Genomic DNA, 8,571 nt, shown 5'->3' with positions numbered 1-8,571 from the left:
ACATGTTTAGCCGCATGTCATCGCTCTGTCGCTGGCTGTCACGGTGGTGTCCAGAAAACAACGTGGCCTTTATAGATAACTGGGAGACTTTCTGGGGAAAACCTGGCCTCATTAGCAGAGACGGCATTCATCCCACTTGGGGTGGTGCGGCTCTTATTTCTACCAATATGGCCAAGTTTATTAGACAACCAACCTCCTGACAACCCAGGGTCAAGGCCAGGAAGCAGAGTCGCTTATACACTTTTATACACTTATACACTACACTTCTTATACACTTCTCTGCTGCTTCTGTAGGACTGCCGCCCTCTGTTAAAATTAGAATAAATAAAAATATAAATGCACACAGTAATACTAAGTTTAACAATCCCATAGAAATAGTGTCAGTGCCTCGTCCTCCCATAGTCCAACCAGCACAAACTTTAAGAAGTGTTAATAATAATATCCCCATAAAAATACAAACTAGCAAATATTTAGAGCCAAAAAATAGGACAGTCAGATGTGGATTATTAAATATACGATCCCTCCACTCTAAATCCCTCCTAGTCAGTGATCTAATTATTGATCATCAGTCTGATATATTCTGCCTCACTAAGACTTGGTTACGGGATGAAGAGTATGTTAGTTTAAATGAATCAACTCCATCTGGTTATATTAACTATCATGTTCCTCGAGGCACAGGCCGAGGAGGAGGAGTGGCAGCAATCTACCACTCCAGTCTTCAGATTAACCCCAAAACTAAATCTATCTATAGTTCATTTGAGAGTCTCACTCTCAGCCTGTCTCACCAAAACTGGAAGTCAGAAAAGCCAGTTTTATTAGTTGCTGTGTATCGCCCACCTGCTGCTGCTTTCTCAGAGTTCCTGTCTGAGTTTTCTGACTTCTTATCTAGATTTAGATTTACAGATAAAGTCATTATAGTAGGTGACTTTAACATTCATATGGATGTTGACTCTGACAGTCTTAAGACATCCTTTAGTTCACTCTTAGATTCCATAAGTTTCCTTCAGATAGTGAATGAACCAACACACTGCCACAATCACACACTCGATCTGGTTCTCACCTGCGGCCTAGAAACTAAGAACCTGTTAGTTGTCCCTCAAAACCCCCTCAAAACCCTCTCCTTTTTAACTTGTAATTTTTGAACTAACTCCAACAGACTTTACAGCACACAACAAAAAGGTCTACTATACCAGATGCCTCTCTGAAGATAGTGTGGACAGATTTAGGGATGCAATCCCATCACAGCTCCCCTCAGCACCATGTACCAGTACAACAGAGCATACTGATTTAAACGTTACTCCTGCAGAAATTGATTCTTTTGTTAATAACACTGCAGCCATGTTGCACACAGTTTTAGATATGGTTGCTCCACTGAAAAAAAAGGTTACAACTCATAGGAGGCTAGCTCCTTGGTATAATACGTATAATATAATATACGAACACTTAAACAAACATCAAGACGGATGGAGAGGAAGTGGCACTCCTCCAAATCAGCTGAATCCCAGAGAGACCTGGAAAGACAGTCTATTGGCATACAAAAAGGCCCTTCGTGAAGCCAGAACTGCCTATTATTCAACATTAATAGAGAAAAACAAGAACAACCCATGTTTTCTCTTTAACACTGTAGCCAGGCTGACCAAAGTCACAGCTCTGTTGAGCCTTGTATTCCTGCAGCTCTTAGTAGTGAAGACTTCATGACTTTCTTCACCAATAAAATCAATAACATTAGAGAAAAAATCAATAAAGATCTCCCCAGAATAGCCGATATAGTGCCATCTCTAGAAATCTCTTTTAATCCTACTCTAATCTCTGGACAGGTTCCTGCCCATAGACCTCCCCGAACTGACCTCCAGCATTAACAAAGCTAACCCAACTACATGTCTCTTAGACCCCATCCCAACTAAGCTCCTCAAGGACGTCTTTCCCTTGATTGGCGTTTCCTTCTTAGATCAGATCAACTTATCTTTAACAATAGGTTATGTACCACAGACGTTTAAAACCGCTGTCATTAGACCTTTACTTAAAAAACCTTCACTTGACCCAGACATCTTAGCAAACTATAGGCCGATATCCAACATCCCGTTTTTATCTAAAATGCTTGAAAGAGTGGTTGCAAATCAGTTAATTGATCACCTACACAGGAACAGTCTCTTTGAAATGTTTCAGTCTGGTTTCAGAGCCCATCACAGCACAGAAACAGCGCTGGTTAAAGTCACAAATGACCTCCTCATGGCATCAGACCACAGGCTTGTCTCCATACTCATTTTACTGGATCTCAGTGCTGGTTTCGACACTGTAGATCACAGCATTTTATTACACAGATTAGAACATGAGACTAGGATCACAGGGACTGCGCTATGCTGGTTCAAACCATATTTAACAGATAGATTTCACTTTGTCCACGTTAATAATGTTTCCTCTTCATATATAAGGGTTAGCCTCGGTGTTCCACAAGGTTCAGTGCTTGGGCCAATCCTGTTCACCTTATACATGCTCCCTCTAGGAAATATTATTCAGAAACATGGCATAAACTTTCATTGTTACGCTGATGACACTCAGCTGTACTTATCCTTAAAGCCTGAAGAACAGAGCCGTTAGCCAGACTCCAGGCATGTCTTAAGGACATAAAGGACTGGATGACCTCCAATTTTTTATTATTAAACTCAGACAAAACTGAGATCATTGTTCTAGGCCCCAAACATCTTAGAACTAGAATAGCTGATAATATTGTCTCTCTGGACGGCATTATGTTGGCCCCCAGTACGACTGCGAGGAACCTCTGCGTTATCTTCGATCAGGACGTGTCATTTATCCATCACATTAAACAGACCTCAAAGACCGCCTTCTTTCACCTCCGTAATATTGCTAAGATTAGGAACGTCTTCTCTCAGAGTGATGCTGAAAAACTTGTCCATGCTTTCGTTACTTCTAGGCTGGACTACTGCAACTCACTATTGTCAGGATGTCCAAATTACTCTGTTAATAGCCTGCAGCTGATCCAGAATGCAGCAGCTAGAGTTTTAACAGGAATCAGTAAAAGGGATCATATCTCCCCCATCTTAGCTTCTCTCCACTGGCTTCCGGTAAAATTCAGAATAGACTTTAAAATTCTCCTACTTATATATAAGGCCCTAAATGGACTAGCCCCATCATACCTGCAGGATCTAATAGTCCCATATATTCCCAATAGATCACTCAGATCACAGAGTGCAGGTTTACTTGCAGTTCCCAGAAATCATAAAAGTAGAACGGGAGGACGAGGCTTTAGCTATCAGGTACCCCTGCTGTGGAACCAGTTGCCAATCTGGGTTCGAGAGGAAAACACCACCTCCATTTTTAAGACTAAACTTAAAACCTTTCTGTTTAGTAAAGCATATAGTTAGCCCCAAATAAAGTGTGTAGGGCTGGTAGACATAGTTACACTCACCTCATGATATATAGCCATAGGTAGAATAGGTCTGACTAACTGTTAATCTTTAATCTCTGTCATAGCTATGCTATTATAGGTCTATGCTGCCGGGGGACACAAACATGATCCACCAAGCAGTTCCCCCTCTTCCTTTTCCTCTTCTATCCTCTCCCCTTGTCAGATTAACATACAATTCATTATTTTATGTCACTAACTGTGTGTCCAGTTTATAGTTTTGTGTCTCTCCCTCCCTTTCTCTCTCTCTCTCTATATATATCTTTCTGCAGGTATCTCTCCATCCAGATCTTCAAGTTGAACTGTAGCCGGCTCTAAGACCAACCCAATGTCTACTGTTGACATCTGTCTGTCATTCTTCTGTGCACCGACTGTCGGCGGGGTGGTTCTTCCTGCGGGCCGTACTTGAACTGATAGGATAGTGATTTTCAACAGCACATAAAAAATACATGAATGTTACAGCAGTTTATTATAATTTCAGTCTTGTGAAATGTTAAAATCATACTGAGGTGGTATCAAAAGTGAAACTAAACAGTTGAGATTTTGTTTTACTTGTCTTTTTAGTAATGTCATTCTCATGTTGTTAACTGCTTTCCTGCCTGTACAACATCCATTGCACGTCTGCCTGTCCTGGGTGAGGGATCCCTCCTCTGTTGCTCACCCTGAGGTTTCTTCCATTTTTTCCTGTTAAAGGTTTTTCTGGGAGTTTTTCCTTAGTAGATGTGAGGGTCGAAGGGCAGAGAATGTTGCTGATGTTATGTTAAGCCGTTTGAGACAAACTGCTTGTAAAAATGGGCTATACAAATAAAGTTAACTTGACTTGACATAACTGTCTCAAACATTTCATACCTGGACCATGTTCTCGTCTAAACGCACGACTTGCTCATTTTGGTGCCAGCGCAAGCTGGTTTTGCACATCAAAGTGTAAGTCACATAGAAACATGTGTAACACTGTGGATTGTGTTTTGAAATGCTCAGTTTATATAAATATCAACTACGTAAAGGTTTCATATGTGTTTATCCTGAAGTTTAGCTACTAAATGCACTACTTGTTCATTTTGGCATTTTCGTTGAGAGAGCAAGCTGTTTTTGCAAATCTAACTGTAATTCACATGGAAACGTGTAACACTGTGAATCTTGTTTAGAAATTCTCAGTTTATATAAATACCAACTACTTAAAGGTTTCACATGTGTTCATGCTGAAGTTTAGCAACTAAATGCACGACTTGTTCATTTTGGCACCAGAGCAAGCTGGTTTTGCACATCAAAGTGTAAGTCGCATATGTGGCGGTACGAGGGGGGGATGACGATTTATTGTAGCGACTTATACTCATGAAACCTGGAACAGAAACCTAGACGAAATAGTACATAACCAATTCATAAAAAGAATCCAATACATCCAAAACATAATTACCGGATCCCCATGCTACACACACACACACTCATGCACACACATATACACACACATGTGGCAGGACGCAATCGGTGGTCCGATCAGTTTCAGCTGGGTTGGGATTTTGGCCAATCATTGTGGGAGGAGATTGCTTAAAAGCAGGTAGAGAGCACCTGTCTTCCTTTTTTTGGGCTTGTCAGAGGCTGGGTCGTAGCACTTCCTGGCATTCCCCCAATTCCGTCCTGGCGTGGTGGTAGAGGCCATTGGGGGTGCGCTATGCTCCACTGATTGCTCGCTGCGGGTAGGTGTGTTGTTCTCCGGTGTCCTCCTATTTGACGTTGTACTTGTGGCAACCTGTGCATTTGTTTGCAGGTTGTTTCTGTGCGGCGTCTATTCCTCTCCTCCAAGCTGTGTCGTCCAGGACCGCCTGATTGGTATGTAGGCTAGCGCTTCGGTCCCTCCTTCAGCCACTTCCGAGTTGTTTATACTGTATAATTATGATTGTAGGGGGAAGTATAACCCAGCTGCTGCGCAGTGTCGGCCGATCAGCGAGGGAAACCACTGCTGCTTTGCCGGAGACTGTTTGGCTGCAACCGCGGCTAACGGCTTTGCTTTGCCGGAGATTGTTTGGCTGCAACCGCGGCTAACGGCTTTGCCTCGTACCGGAGATTGTTTGGCTGCAACCGCGGCTAACGGCTTTGCCCCATACCGGAGACCGTTGGCTGTTACAGCGACTAACTGCTCTGCCTCATACCAGAGATTGTCGTTGGTGACAGAGATTGCCCGCTTTCGCATTACGCTGGATACGGCGTGCCGTCAGAGGGATTAACTGCTTGCCTCGCCTTGGGCTCGATTGTTTCGCCCCGGGCGCGCGCCGTTCCAATGCAGCCGGCTTGGCCTCTGGCTGGCTGTTTGGCGCCCCCGTGGTTGGTTGGAGCTTTCTCCCTGTGGTGTAGCCGATATATCCATATGTATATGTCTGCGTGCCCTAAGGTGTGTGTGTGTGTGTATGGCGAAGAGTGAGTAGCGGAAGATTATTCTGTTGCGTGTGTATATATATATATATATAGTTTCTTATTTTTCCTGTTCGTTTGTTTTGTTTTCTTGGTTAGTGGTTGCTTGTTTTTCTTTTTATGACCTGTTGATTTTTTGTGGTTTTCCCCATTCAGGTGCTGAACCTACGGTGGTGGATGGTCCTGATGGCGGTGTCCCTTTTGTGTTGTTTGCACGCCGGGTGGATTTTGTTGTCCCAGTTTTGGTTTGCTTCACGTGTGGTGTTCCAGGGGTTCTCTTTTTTTTTTATTATTGTTTGGATCAAGCCCAAGAGGTTCAGCCCTGATTGGTTAAATAAACTTATTATTTTTACGAGCTACGGTCTCTGCCTCAGCTGTGGACGAACCTGAAATTCACCTATTCTTGGGGAGTTAGAGTTCCCTGGGTGAAATTCCCAGGGTGGCGTTGTCTGGCAACTGGTATCGATTTCCATAGCCCTTTTTCTCTAGCACGCGGAGATCTCGCCCTCGTGCCGCCACACACACACACACCCAATCCGAACTGAGCCACCATCGCTGAAACGGGCCGCTAAGGGACGAGGCCAGGGGCCAGAAAATATAGGCCCGAACAATAACGTAACGAAAACAGTCTCAGTAGCGGCGAAGCAGAGACGACAAGCAGAGCGGAAAGCAGCAAGCTAGAAGACCGCAGGGACAGCAGCTAGAATCCATGCAGCACGGCAACAGATCATTCCCATACAAAGCAGCCACCGCACACCAAGGGTAAGCGACGCAGCAGTGTTCCTACACTTAGCGTCCAGGGTTCCAACACAGGTCCCGATCGGCAGGCGTCCTCCTGGTGAGGGACAAACCGAGACGGCTCTGCACGATCTGGCGTCACCCGGAGCCACCCGGAGCTGCCAATGCAGGTGCAATTTGGTCTCCTATCACCACTTGCCCAGCTGGTGGGGGATGGATTTCCCTCACCAAGGCTAACAAATCCGATTATTTGTCTGGTGTTACTAGCTGGTCGGGGGGAGTAGGAGGAGGAGCTGAAATACTGGCCGGAGAAACCATCCCAACAACGGCCTTAAGCAGCATTTGGTGCACCCGCTTGACCGCTTGGATCCCACTTATCCTGAATCTTTCAACGACCTCTCCGGCCACACTGTTGCAACTGCACCATCTGGCCCTCCACCAGGGGCTTGGACCAAACAGTCTGATCATAATTCCTTTTTCGGTGCTCTGCTATGACCTTTAACCTGTCTCGAACACCTTCAAAAGCCAGATGCAACAGAGTCTGGTGCTCTTGCACCCAGTCATTTATTGTCCCACCAACAGGATCCTGTACTCTCCCCAACAAGAAATCAAGTGGGAGCCTTGCCTCACGACCAATGTCAGCTGGCAGATACCGAGGCAAAGCCTTAACAACAGCCTGACGGGCTTCAGGCCCCTCGAGCTTGTAAAGCTTGCTTCAAGGATGGTGGAAGTGATGTTCCGGAGGCTATTAGGTCAAGGTCCACTGCTACCGGTGGATGCAAGCGAGACAAAGCATCTGCATTTGCATTACCCGTACCTGGATGGTAGCAGACCTCAAAATCAAAAACTGCAAGCTGGGCTGCCCAGCGCTGCTCCAGAGCACCGAGTTTGGCTGATAACAAGTGGCTAAGAGGGTTATTGTCTGTGAAGACAATACACTTGTGGCCAAGCAAATACTCACAGAATTTTTCCGTCATAGCCCACTTTAAGGCCAGAAACCCCAGCTTCATGAAGCTGTGGTTTACTGGATTACACTCTGTCGGCCTCAAATCCCTACTTGCAAACTGGGCACACTGGTGAGCTTAGACTTCAGGGCGTCACTTTTCAGAAACGCGCCATTCAGTCCGCTTAGACCTTGATCCCCCAAGCTCAGCCACAAGACGGTGTAGAGGGGCAGCCAATTTGGCAAAACCCTCCACAAAGTGGCGATAGTAGCTGGCGAACCCAAGAAAGGAGCACAGCTCCAAGATGGTAGTGGGGGGCTGCCAGTTGGCTACCACCTCTACTTTGCCTGGATCAGTAGCAACCCCACTGGCCGAGATAATGTGCCCTAAATAACTCACCTCTTGTTGGAAAAATGAGCACTTTGACAGCTTAGCCTTTGCAACTGCTGCAGCACCACCTCCAGATGTTGTTGTACTGTAGATGAAAAAACCACAATGTCGTCTGGATATAAAAGCAAAGACTGGCATTGCTGGTCTCCAAAGATCCGTTGCATGAGCCGCTGGAAGGTGCTAGGTGCATTACACAGCCTGAAGGGCATGCGATTCCATTCAAACAACCCGAACGGAGTGCAAAAAGCTGGGTTGGTCTGCCCCCGCAACCGGAACTTGGTTGTACCCACTGGCTAAGTCCATAGTAGAAAACCAGCGGGCTCCGGTCAGCGCATCCAAGGATTCCTCAATCCCAGGAAGAGGAAAAGCATCCTTTCCGGTCCTGCTGTTCAGTTGTCGGTTGTCTACACATAAGCGCAGGCTACCATCCTTTTTCTTAACGAGCACAATTGGGGAGGCAAAGGGACTGCTGCTTTCCCTTATGACCTGCGCACCCAGCAACTGGTTAATGTGCTCTTTGACCATCTCATATTCCGATGGTGGTATGCGCCTATAGTGCTGACGGATGGGGGTGTCGTCCACAAGAGGGATTTCATGGGACAGCAAGTTAGTGCTACCCAAATCACCGTCGTGAGAAGAAAAGACAGAACCATATTTCTGCAGGAGGCA

General features: G+C 45.6%; 1 long non-coding RNA gene across 1 annotated transcript; it reads left to right on the top strand.

Moving 5' to 3' along the window:
- Nucleotides 1–5,012: 5,012 nt before the first annotated feature.
- On the top strand, nucleotides 5,013–5,517 carry LOC124055009. The gene is made up of 3 exons (XR_006842521.1): nucleotides 5,013–5,118; nucleotides 5,190–5,251; nucleotides 5,325–5,517. It is a non-coding gene; the product is annotated as an uncharacterized LOC124055009 (long non-coding RNA).
- Nucleotides 5,518–8,571: the final 3,054 nt, after the last annotated feature.

The sequence above is a fragment of the Scatophagus argus genome, chromosome 23 (assembly GCF_020382885.2).
Source record: "Scatophagus argus isolate fScaArg1 chromosome 23, fScaArg1.pri, whole genome shotgun sequence".
NCBI lineage: Eukaryota > Metazoa > Chordata > Actinopteri > Scatophagidae > Scatophagus > Scatophagus argus.
This window is presented reverse-complemented; position numbering and strand designations above follow the sequence as displayed.